General features: G+C 40.8%; 1 protein-coding gene across 2 annotated transcripts in view; it reads left to right on the top strand.

Annotated features, from left to right (window-relative positions):
- LOC147200116 (alpha-1,6-mannosylglycoprotein 6-beta-N-acetylglucosaminyltransferase B-like) overlaps positions 1-13,546 on the top strand; it is a 132,656-nt gene that overhangs the window by 34,060 nt on the left and 85,050 nt on the right. The window lies entirely within an intron of this gene.

Genomic DNA, 13,546 nt, shown 5'->3' with positions numbered 1-13,546 from the left:
TGTTACCAGCCAAGTCTTGTGTCGTTATTAAACAAACACATGACGGAAGTCAGACAGAGCACGAAAGCAACGCATTCTCGCCGTACGTAAACTCTTCACAAGCATTTGCTCTGGAGCAAATTTAACCCAGTTGCGTTCACACGTGCAAATTTACATCGGTGCTGCTTCGCAAACAAGCATTTGCTCTGGAGCAAATTTTGAAACCACCTCCCTGAGGTGGATCAAATTTGGTCCGGTGTAAGCTGTTTTCCGGGGCTACGCCGGAGCTAATTTGCACGTGTGAACGCTCTACTGGGGCAGCCCCGGCGTAGCACCGGACCAAATCTTGCCGTGTGAACACCCCTTTTTTCATTCACTTAATTTTCAGCTAAGCACACAGAGCCAACATGCCATCTATCGGTCAACATGTAAACAGGGTCCATGCACGACGTATTCCTCTTCGTTCAGAACGAGCTGATAATTTTGTGTTCCGGAAACTCAACCTCTGAAATGTTTATAGTTCTGCTGTTTTGTCGTTATTTTTAATTGTTTGGACTTTACTGCATTCCTTAAAAAGTGGTTATACTATCAGATATTTTTAGGTACTGTATTTTCTGCATGCTTCGATTATAAAGTTTAAAATTAAAAAGTGTTTTCATATACAGTAAATATTCCCATCCCCGGAATTCTATGGAAAGGAATATCCTTCACCTGGAATAAAATCCTATGCATTAACATTTTGACTACGATATTACGTGTTACCGGAACTTGCGTAAGCGGAAATTCCACTACCCGTAACCCGGATGGAGGTGTAATGCCGCGGGAGCTTAAATACACGCAACGCCCACCCGATGCGACGGAAAAGACACAACGCTAAAACAAGTTTTCACTTCGCGTTTTTCGATCATCAGATTCTAAACGACGACGTGTAAGTGAGTTTTTATTGGCGTGCGTTTTACTGTAATTGCAAAAGATTTTAACTTTATTCAATTACGTCGTGTAGATCATCGCATCGAAACGTAGAAGAACTGTAACGACTGGAGCGGAGCGAGTGAAATGCATCCGTTTGAGCGAGGCTGGACACAAAGTTAAAAAGATCCAGCAGACACTTGGAGTCGGAAAGACGCAAATCTACGAAACTTTAAAAAACAAGGCATCGATTCAACTCCTGATGACAAGCCACCATCCAGCAAGGAAGCAATGCAAATGGCAACAAAAATCCTTCAGTATGCACAAGAATTACCAGACATCAGTGATCAACGGGACAGTTACTTGCAACTAGCAAGAAAACTGTATGACACGCAGGCAAACATTGTCATAAACCAAAGAATGCATCCAACAAAACAATCCAAAAGACATTTTTTTTCCCAAGACAGAAAAAAATAAACATTAAAATACTGTACGTATTTTACTGTTGTGATTTTTTTGGGATACACCTGTATTGCAGTTTTTGTTATATAAACAGTTTTTGGACAATATATTTTTGTATTTTATTGATTGTGTTGTTACACGTGCATTTTGTCAACATACTTGCAGGTTCAAAAAGGACATGTACCATGCTCATTTCTCAAATGAGGAATTTCTGTTGTCAGGACAAATTGGACAGCGCAAACACGAGTCCGTACTAGAGAATATTTACTGTACAGTATAGGGTGCACTGCATTATAAGGCGCATAGAAAAGAATAATGGCTGCGGTTGCGCTGTGCTTCCACTAGATGGAACTATGCTAAAAGGAATACAAGACAGCTTTATTGCTATAGAGCCCCGGCTGCGGTTAAGTTATGCATCCACAAGATGAAGCGACAGTACGTTAAAGGGAATACAATACAATACAGCTTTATTGATATTGAGCCTTCACGAAAGCTGCAGCTGTAACAAAACGTTATACAGAACATTTAAAATACTACATCCAAGAAATCAGAATAGTGATCTACCTGTAGCTCCGTCAGAATGCCATTTCATTAACCATAATAACCTTGATACAGACACCTACGGTCTCTCAATATGTATAATTGATCATTTGTCATTCTTATCAATTGGATAATGTAGTTTCTTGGTGATTGAAAAAATTGTTCTCCGGGTCTACATCGTGCTCCATGTCTTGTGTCTTGTGCTCAGTATATTGAAAGGTTTGCAGTTCTAGATTGTCATATTCACTAAACAACTGAGTTATTTAGCTTTTGTTTCTGGAAATCCTGCATGTGAACGAGGGACTTCTTTCAGTGTGTCATTGTTGTGTGTAGTTTACCTTAATGTGGATCATAGGTTTTCTCAGTCCAGCTGTATCTTCCATGAAATCCAGGAAAAGCCGTTGTTCTGTGGAGCCAAAATCCATTCCATCAGACTCTCACCTCAGGACATCACTGATTGAAATGAAAAATGATGTGAAACAAAATACCAGCTGGCAAAGATGGCTTTTTTTTTTTGTTTTTTTGTTGTTGTCATTGTTGTTGTTTTGGGGAGTGTGGTTTCCAACGTGCTCTCGCTACATACAGTATACACACATCCAGCTCTCCCACTTACGTTATCTCTGAAAGGCCACTCTGCCCCATTAAGTAGGTTCTGCTGTGTGGGTTGAGACATCTACATTAAAATGTTCATTTCCTCTCAGCGTGTTTCCATTAGGTTGCTCAAGCACTCCGGCATGCCGGCTCGGGCCCAATTTATTCTGCCACAATGTGCTGCTGCTGCTGTATGAGTGGCCATGTAATGAGTGCTTAATGGGCCTCTGTCGGTTACATGATCATTTTATGAGGAGAGTTACACTAATGTGCCACAAGAGCTTCAGTGGACAAAACTTGCAGTATTTCACCTGCTTTTAATCTCTTGAATCACAAAGTACTTGTCGTACTAAACATTTTATTATCACCATACTGAGAGAGAAAGAAAGAGATAAATGCAAACGATGCTGTATACACACCAGATAAGAATACTGTCATTCATATATTCTTTATCCTCTGTGAAAAACAATCAATATTGATTCTGTACTGAGGAGCTGAGAGAGGTCACCAACGTAGAGGAGGAAATCAACAGCTCCTCTGCTCTGCATCCAATAAGTGCACTCTGTTTTATTTCTCTTTTGCATTAAGTAGTATTTCATCACTAATAATCATGTTAACAATTTTTTTTTAAACAAAGTAAAACTAACTATAATTAGGAGTGAACGTGCCTTCATTTTCATCTTTGTCAATTAACATGCAAGAGCATTTGGGCTTCATTTCAATTAAACTGAATTCTCTATTGCTGTGCGCCCGCACAGAAGAAGGTCAGGAGTTTGAGAATTGCAATTTACTGTTTGACACAATCCATAGTGACCACTTTTTTTTTTTAATCTTGCATTCGAAAATACTCCATACATCATAACGAACAAACCTGCTCTACAAACAAATTAAAACTACTACATTTAAAAAGCCATCAAAACAAAACAAAAACCCCCCCAAAAACCTAAGTGTAATGAAAAATCAAATCTGGTATGACCTTGATGACCATAATACTGACAGGCCTTTATTCTTGCAAAAAAGAAAAAAAAAAAGATTTGGCATCTCTATTTATTTCACTGGGAAAGACGTTTGAGGTACATAATGTGAAGAAAAAAATGTGAGCGTTTTTAATTTGCTGTGATTGCCCTTTAATTCCAACGCCAATGACAATGAAGAGCTCAGACAAAACATGCTTTCCGCCTACGCTGTGGCGCATGAATTATTAGCGCAACCTTGGACTTAATGAGGTTCATTCGGAGGTGAGGGTGCCAACAGCTGAGCGTGAGTGACTTGGGTCATTCTCGCAACATGGCTGCCTCAGCACCATGCGTGTCGAGTGTTCTCGCCAGTTCGCCTCCTCAGATAAACTCCTCCTCCCAGCGGCCGACCGGAGGCTTGCTTGTTGGCAGTATGAGGGGATTTCTTTGCTTGCGCAGTACTCTGTCATCAATCCTGTTTGCCATGCTTCAGTCCCCAGCTGCCCCCCACCTCCTCTTCCCCCCTTTCCATCCCTGTGCCATCCATCCTCCAGTTTCTACTCTTCACATCCATCCATCTTTCTTTACGCTGCCTCGTTGGATTGATCGTGTTGAGCTTGGGGCGGGGGGGGGGGGGGCAGGCATCCTCTAGGGACAAACACAGCAACACTAGAGTGCCAGGCCTTGTGTTTTTAATGAAAGGCTTTAACACAGTAGCTCCGCCCCCCATGCTCATGTAGCACATTCAAACAGACAAGCTGTACCGAGTTACCCTTGATGGAGAAATTGAAAGGAGTCAGCTCATTAAACAAACCATTACATGGAAGACTTGTTCATTGTGCTGTACGGCAAAGCAGTGTTTTTGGTGGAAATGAGCTCTTTTGTGAGATGCTTGTGTCGAAAGCGAGAGCAAGAGAAAGATTCTCATGTCTTATGAGGTGGAATCTATATAAAGTATTGATTATTGCTCGGCGAGAAGGGTGCACGTTTACATGAATTTGTTCTATATAGGCCACGATCTCTATAGCTGCAATAAAAGTGGCCGAAAATAACAGGCTGCAAATCATAGCCTCTATTAAGTAAGAATTTTTTTTTTTTGTGCCTGTCTTGGTTCTTATGGTTTATTGTAATCGTCTTTTGACAAGCAAATGTGGCGGTTGTGGAGAAGCAGTTAAACTGCGTGTGTTTAGCAGCTATGGGAATGGCTACTGAGGGCAGAGGAGTAACAAGAGCGGCCAAACTTGATTGTAAGAATCCACCATTCATTGACTTTCTGGAGGACTTTATTCCTACTTTTACTTTCTTTTGTTAAGAACAAACACTATCGTATTTTCCACACTAAAAGGCACACTGGCAATGAATGACCTCTTTTGTAATTTGTTTTCATACATTGGGCGCACTGCATTATAAGACGCAATCTACAATGCATCCACTAGATGGAGCATTGTAGATGGATCTCCAGTCCAATGCAACCACAAATGGTATCATTAAACTACTTCAAGCACGCGATAGTTACCAAATCAGAGTGCAGGACCAAAATGAAAAAAACACATTTTAGACTTATCATTGTAAATGTGTGACAATCTATTTTAAGACCTCAAAGTTGCATTAGTCTGCTACATTTGGATGATGTGATGCTGATCAAAGGCATTTAATGGTGATATTGGTGAATTAATTTTTCTACCAATGGTGTAGGTTAGCATCGATTCTTAACTGTCATACAAATGTAAAAAGTTAACCACTCTCACGTTTGGAACATGGAGACTTTTAACGCTAGCATAATGATGCATACACAAAAGTGTGTGTGTGTGCATGTGTGTATGCATGCGTGCCTGTCTCTGCGCCAAATCTACGCCAGATTTTCAAGCGGTTTATTTAAAGAGTTGATTTTTTTCCTCTCTTTGTAGTCCCACTCGGCGCTGGCAGCATTTGGCCCATCAATAATGTAATTCTTAACCAGCAACTGCATCACGTTGTCCTATTTCCCTCCCCCATTATATGACCACATCTCTCATTACACTGCAAGCAGCCTTCATTCGGGCCTCAGGCAAAACGCAAAACGGGCTGCGTGTCTTGTCCACACAAATAAACACATATACACGTAGGAGTGATGAAGGTGCACAAACATGCTCCTTCAGTGGCTGCAAGACTCTCATATAGAACAGGCCGGCAACCTACTTGGCCCCCTCATCTCCACTTCCTTCCCCTCTCTTCCTCTCTTTGTTTAATCAATCAGATAGCCATTAGCCAGCAGCGACTGCTTGCTCACATATTGCACAGCCACGGGAGCGCTGCCATTCCGCAAGATGGCTCACCCCTCCGCCCCCTCCAACCGTCTGCCTCATTGTGATAGCGGTGCAGCCCGGGGGAAATAAAGACGGCAGCAGTTAAATCAAATCCACAGTGCGGTGAGGTGGATGCTAGCAAAGATACCTTTTTAGGCCCGATTTGATATTTTCATTCTGTTGGCAAGACTCAGAAAATTACCACCAGCATGCCCTGACTGTGATATTTTAATGCACGTTAGTAGGGATACAAAAGGCATCCTTTTTTGCCCTTCAAAGTTCAATTGCGATTATATATATCCAATATAATACTCATTGGATGAGGTAAGAGTTTATGCATCCCCCCCCCCCCGCCTATAAGAATAAATAAATAAATACAGGTATATTACCAAGCCACAAAAACAGTGACCAACTCAAATTGCTCCTATCTCAAAAAATTGAAATGTATTTTTCGAATGTGAAGAGTAGAAATCTGTAATATTGTACATTATGAAAACAAAGTAATGACATAAGTAACTATAATTAAAAAGACCTTCGCCGTTTTTGTCACAGTTTGCAACAGTTGAAAGGCCATTTAGCTGGTGCCAATCTGGCCAACAAGGAGCAATACAAGTCACACAGCTATACTCTACATTCTTTGATTCATTGTCTTTATCTCTAACGTATATGTGAGTAATGTGAATGAATGAATAAACAAATCAATAAAATAAATTTATATATATATATATATATATATATATATATATATACTGTATATACATATATATATATATATAATTTTTTTTTAATCAAACAAAATGTTAAAATCAGCCAAACGTAAAACTAAAAAGGTAAATCTTTACGATGATCTAGTGTGTGACAGAATTAAGCATTGGTTTGTGTTCAATGGCCTTTGACATGACTGGTGCAACATTTGAAGAATGAATAAAAAAAAAAAAAGATCGAGTACAGTGAAACCCAAGTTCATCTACAGTGGTACCTTGACTTATGAGTGCAACAATTTAGGTGTTTTTCGACCCACAAGCTTTTGCTCGGTTTTTATTTTTATGTCTCTGTAATACATTTGCAAGGCTCGCTATTCACAGGGGATAAGAAATGAACCCTGATGCCCACCCAAAAAGGTTTGTAATTGCCTACAAATGACATAAGATGGTGGCAAAGCACCTTTTTTAAAAGAAATTATCAGACAATGCTTGGTCTGATGAAATGGAGCTCCTCCCTTCAGTTTTATGTTGTTGATTGGCAGCAGGCCGTTACAAGATGATGGCAAAACAATCTTAGACATGGCTTTGGACTGAGCCCAAAAATGCCAAAAAAAGAGGGAGGTGGGCAAGCATATTTTTATCTATTTGCTGTAGGGCTTTGTCCCTCTTCTCTGTAAATAGAAGGGATTTGCCATACTAGCTACTGTCTTTGTGCTAGCACAAAAGTCATCAGTATGCAAGGGAGCGATACTTTTAATGTGCTTTTCCACCTGCGGCTGTTCTTGTTCACAAAGTTGTGCTCCGAATTGTGATAAAAAGTCATCAGCATTGCGTTGTTCATCATCAGCTGTTCGCCCTCCGCTGCTGTCAGCCGCGTGGCAGCTTGCTAATGGTGCCAGCTGATTTCAATTAGCTCTCTGCCAAGCTCCGTCGCTCCGTCCTCTCGGCTGAAGAACAACCTTAAATAGTCTGAAATAGCTCTTAGAGGGAATCGGCGATAAGAGACAAAAGGGAACAGAGGACTTTGCCATAAAATGGCATGTTTTAGTGCTTGTTTTCCGCTTGTTCCACAGTGACAAACACAGGGGTGGGCAATTATTTTCCCGGGGGGGGGGGGGGCAAAGGAGAAGCAGAAAATATTGTGGAGGGCCGGGCCAAAAGTTAGAAATAGAAAATAAAGAAGATAGCACAATGTCTTTGTATGCCAGTAATAATGTAACATTCTCCTCCACCATCACACTCAGCACCGGTTCTCCTCAAGGATGTGTACTGAGCCCCCTGTTGTTCACGCTCTACACATTTGACTGCTCTCTGACTCTTATTAGCGGTCCAGTTTGCGGAAAGTTTTTAACATGATAACAATCAAACCATTCTAGGACATGTTCATTTACTCGAGCCACAAGCAATTCACTCTGAGCATGGAAATTGCCAGAATCGGACTGAGTAAGAATCGCTTCCTTGTTTTTCAAAGTCTCGTAGATTTGAGTCTTTCCGACTCCAGGCGTCTCCTGAATGTTTCGTACTTTGTTACCCGCTTCATTTAATCAGATACATATCACTTTCCCTTCCATGGTCATTACTTTCTCCCTCTTTCTTCGTCTTCCCCTCCCTCCCTGTGCTCTGCAACTTGAAGTAACTGCGCCACCCAGTGTTGAAATACCTGTCATTACAAGTCCAAATGAAATGAATGCAATCAAACCTTAATTGTGCACCAATCTTCGGCGGGCCGGATTTAAAAGACCAACGGGCCGGATACGGCCCACGGGCCGTAGTTTGCACACCCCTGGACAAACACATAGTGTCCTGCAAAACGTGAAGAGGATGCCATTTAATTCATTCAGTGCCAGCCATTTTCAGACCTGTCTTTACCCTACAACGTCATCATCATTATTATTTTTTAAATACTGTATATAAAGACATACCTGGAATTGAATGAGTGGATTCTTAAAATAATTCTTAAAATAAATAACTAATAATAAGAAAAAAATAATCAGAGACCTGAGCGCTCTGAGAGGAATGTGGTAGTACTGTACTTCAGAATCTTTCCTTTCGAAGTTTCTCATAATTTTTGGGAAGATTTTTGTTTGTTTTCCCAATCCATCGTCAATCATACGCGGACAGCAGGGGTCCACTGTATATTGAGAGCAAGCGAGCAAGTTCAATGGATATCACAAGAAGTGTAGTCAAACAATGTACTTACAGTAAACAAATCCAAATTTTCCCCCCCAAACTGATTTATGAAATTCAGCTAGACCGTCACTTTCTGTCGGCGTAAAAAGCAGGATTGAAAGGAATCGACATTCAATAATCTTCAGGGAAAAAACCCCCTAGAAAGCGCTTACTGTTTTCATTGTTCTTGTACACTGTAGCATACTAGATGGATGAATGGTTAGATGGATAAATAATTAATCCAGTTGGTTGGGACCCTTAACTCACCTTCAATCTTATCCTCTTATCACGGCATTTTGCACTCTGTATGCCCCCACATTTTATTTATGAACTGTTTGGCCAAAACCCTTCTCTGTTCCCAGCGGACAAAGCAAAATCCATGAGGGGTGGGCTCGTATGAGTGTGGTTTGGAAGAACCTCATCAAACACCTTTGAGAACAAACAGTGGTTGTGAGCAATGAGGCCCTCTTGATGTCAATGGCTTTCTTGAATTCAGTCCCTATTGCCCTACCCGTTGTTTCACCTTAACTAGTGAAAATATTATATCCACAGTGCAGCAGCAATCTTTACAAACTGTTATTGATCCACCCCCCCCCCCCCACACACACAATTTTTATTTAACCCTTTCATGCACCCTGTAACCTAATAACATGATAAGCAGTCCACTGGAGTAACCGCAGTCCCTGAAAAGGTTAAATTACAATACAAAGTAGAGAGTAGATCGAATCAGTCACTCTTGTTCTTCTTTCCATTTGCCACCTGCACCAGCTGATGACAACGTTTCATCACACTTCTCGCTGAGAACCAAAACCCAATTTGGTGAAATCTTTGCTCCGCATACTGCAATGTTTCACTTGGTGAATACACGAGGACGCAGTTAGATGGCAAGTAAGGATGGATGCTTGTTCGCTGTTAAAATGATCCAGAGGGAGTCAACTTGTGCTAAGATCAGAAGCTTGTCTGAAGTCGTCCCTAATGGGGCGACTCAATTGTTCGTACTTTCTCATTGTTCCGACTTTTACCGCTGTCCTTTCCTACTGTTTAGTTCCTCAAGAAAAGACAAGCCGGTAAGATGTGAAGGTGGCACGTACTGACTTTGTTTGAGATGTTTCCTCCTCTCTTCCCCTAGAGGAAATTGGCGCAGGAGCAAGTAGGGCATTCCGCGCAGGAGAGGGTTTTGGAATCGTGGAATGTGGATGCTTTACTCCCAAAGTGAGAGAGAGATGAAGATCTGCTCTTTGAAAACAAAAGCCGAGGGGTGTAACAAAGAACCTTGAATGAAATTGGGAGTTTCTTGTGTTTCCTTCATGGTACTACAAAAAGAAAGTGACAAGTTAAATATTTTCGACCGTAACAACGACAAGTGAAAGTGTCTGGCAAAAGGTTACTCCGTGCACCCTTCATTAGGTACACCTGCACAATGGATGCATGTTTCATGTTCAAAGGAGGCATTTTATGCATTCATAATTTTAAACGAATCCCATTTGTCTTAATAAACAGATATCACAGTCTGATTGGTTTGTTACAGTGGTGTGGGTAAATCAGTCAATGAAGATTGCACGACTGTCTGTGACTGTGTCCTATGTGTTGTGTTGTGTTATTTTTGTTATTTTGACTTCAAAATGGCGCTGCGAGAGTGGCTGCCTTTCCAGCAGCTCCTATATTTTGTTGTTCTACTTCTTCCTTTCATAACTTTGCTGCTGTGAATTGGGAATTTCTCCATTGCGAGACTAATAAAGGTTTTCTTATTATCTTATTAGCCTGTCTAAATGTCTTAGCATAATGCTAGCAGACTTTCATAAGACTTTGTGTTTTGATTAGGAACACATTGTGTAATTCCCTTTGTTTTATGTTCCATTTTACAGTGAACCTCACTTGAAGAAATTACCTGCATCTTGTTTGAAAAATTGTGGCAACAGTTCGTATGGTGAAGAACTTTTAAGTCTGGTCTTTCATGAGTCAAGGTTCCGATGTAAAGCAGCCCCCCCTCATAGCAACATCCCGTGTAATTCAACCACCATTTATTACGTGTTTTTTGACCAGTCCTGGAACGACAGACCTTATTTCTTCTGAAAAATGCCAACAGATCTTTTCAGTTCAAACTTTTTGGGCTTTTCAATTGAATTCAGGAGCATAGCGAGGAGAGCGACATAAAAAGACAGCCGCTCTCTTTGTCTGTTTTGGCAGCGATTGTGTGAAATAGTCACAGTGCACAGATGAGCTCTTTTGCAGACCGTGGGCAGATGCATTGGGGAGCTTGTCACCTCCGTGCGTTCCACGCTCATGTCACACAAAGGGACAGTGGCTCTGTCAGTCACAGTGTCACTTCCACAAGGCTGCATACTCCCCGCAGGCCTCCCCCCCTTTGGCATCGCTTCGTGATCTCAACGCTCACAGGACTTCTGCTTTTGCTGTGAAGGCTTCTGGTCTGTCAAAACAATCCGCACGCAAGGCAAATGAGTACGTACAGTATGTTCATATTGCTCCTGTCATCACCTGTACATGGGATTGGATCCACAGTGTGTTGTCACTTCAAAGCACTATGAGAAAACATTTTTCATAAAGTATAATACATTTATTCAATTGTTTGTTTTGTTACTTTGATTCTTTATTAAATCAATTTTATTTATTACTTTTATGTCACAGCTTCTAGGTCCAAACACCAGCCTCACCTGTCACAAAAAGTAAACAAGGAATGATATCTGCATGGCTGGAGTTCCACATTAACATTATAGTCATAAATGCAATTTTATCAAAACCAAAGTTCATGTTTATTTTGTGTGATGATTATCTTTGCTATGGTAAATTAAATCGGCACAGAGCAAGTGTGTATCTGTCCTAACTGTGCACAAACCCACTAGTGTGTGTGTGTGTGTGTGTGTGTGTGTGTGTGTGCGTGTGCATGCCCGCATGTGCGAAGGAGCGTTTCAAACCACAGGAGAAGCGAGTCAATGGTGAACGTAATGAAAATGCAAATTGCCTTTCTGCTGTTGACCTGTGCTGTCAGTCAGCGTCGCAATAATTCGATACAGACCAACTTTGGAGAAACAGGCCTGCTCTCACCCCACAGCATGACACAGGCACAACCTCCCACCAAGCTATTTCCTTCATTCGTTATGGAAGAATCTGTCTTTCTCGTCGAAATGTTTTCTCTTGTCATTCCTCCACTTTCTAAACTCTCTAAACTAAACTTGTTTTTTCTTATGCCGTCATTGACTGGTGACCAGTCCCAAGTGAACCCCGAAGTCCGCTGCGATAGGCTCCTGCTCATGCGAAACGTATTTTCTAATATATTCAAAGGGAGTTTGTAACGTGATGAAAAATTACAGTGACGCCTTGAGATGCAATTGACGGGCGGAGTTTTGTGAGACACAATCCATCATTCTGACTTTATTTTTATTTTTGCTTTGACACAAACTTGACTATACTATTTGATTTTTATTGTCAAACTAAACATATAGCAAAGGGAATCGTATGTTGTGTGTTGAAAACAAACACAAGCCTTTTGTCCACTAGCTTAATGCTGATGCTAGCACATGACAGAAAATGCATACAGTATATTGCCACTTAAGCAACTGATATTTGAACATTGGTGCAGAAACCCATTTATCAATAGAACAGAAATGCACTGTCATATATTCTTTAATTCATCATATGTATGTATGTGTGTGTGTGTGTGTAAAGTATAATATATCGTCTAATCGAGCAATGTGTCAATTTTTCTTTTGGGGGGGCATACTATAGATCTTAGAACGACACTGACAAGTTCAAAAATGTATGCAAAGTGACAACAAAAAAAGTCTCATCGTCGCATCCTACCCTCTTACCCTTCAATCTTAATGAGGTAGAAAACCTTAAATACAATCTGGCCCAAGACGAAAATCATTTACACACCTTTTTTAGGACAACCACAGACTCCTTTACCAATAGCAATGATCAGCCTTGTATGTAATCTGCAGCATGCATCCACCCCAGCAGTGATGTAGCAAACACATGTAAAAATCTGATGTTTACCCAGTGGATTGCTACTGATGGAGCAGAACCCTTTCCTCTCCCTGGACAGCTCGTGGGCGGTTTGCTGTCAGTCAAAGCGTCACAGGGCAAGTAATGCATAACAAAAATAATGTCACTCTCATTTGCATTCTGTCCCTCTGCGGGTTTGTATATCTCCGTTTCCACCACTTTCACACAACTGCTGCCTCCTTTTCTTGTATGTTATGATTCGCATTTGCAAGTCAATGACACCCAGCTTCCTTTCCAAGAACTGACTGCATGTATTCCTCCGGAGGCGTCTAATGACCTCTTGGTGCCGCTGTTGTATCCTAGCTGCGGTGAACGTCGCTCTCCATGGTTCTCAAACTCTTCCTCTCAAAAAAAAGAAAAGAAAAAAAGGGTGCCAAACACTTGCCTTTCGCCCATCGTTTATAGTGCAATTCAGACAATTTAACTCGACCATATTCATTTGCTATGAATAACTGATTAGTGTTAGCGTCGCGTGACAAGGCACAATGTTCACTGTTAATGGGATAAACACGCTCATGTTTTCTGGACTAACCTCCGTCTATTATAATATAGATACTTGACAAACATTAATTGTGTTTAGGTGTGGTTCACTTCCAAGTAGCCATTAAAGTGAATAGGATACATTGTTTATATATTTTTTATTATTATATATATTTAATTTTTATAAATAGTTTGGCGGACTTGCCTGGTTTTTAGGTCAGCAACAGTCTGATTGTGATTTCGGATCGTTTTCTGTTTTTCGGTGACCAGTGACTGGCAACTATTTTCGGGTGCAGCCTGATTAGGACTAGCGCTATAGAAAATTCATGTACAGTATAGGTATTACATGAATTAATATTGTTTTGGGTTGCTTTTGCAATTGTATACATATATGAGATTGAACAGTATGATGATTATGATGATGATTTACTCGTGTTGTTGTGGAGGT

The sequence above is a fragment of the Hippocampus guttulatus genome, chromosome 9, assembly GCF_054856545.1.
Source record: "Hippocampus guttulatus isolate MCC_2025c chromosome 9, RoL_Hgut_1.0, whole genome shotgun sequence".
NCBI classification, from domain to species: Eukaryota; Metazoa; Chordata; class Actinopteri; order Syngnathiformes; family Syngnathidae; genus Hippocampus; species Hippocampus guttulatus.
This window is presented reverse-complemented; position numbering and strand designations above follow the sequence as displayed.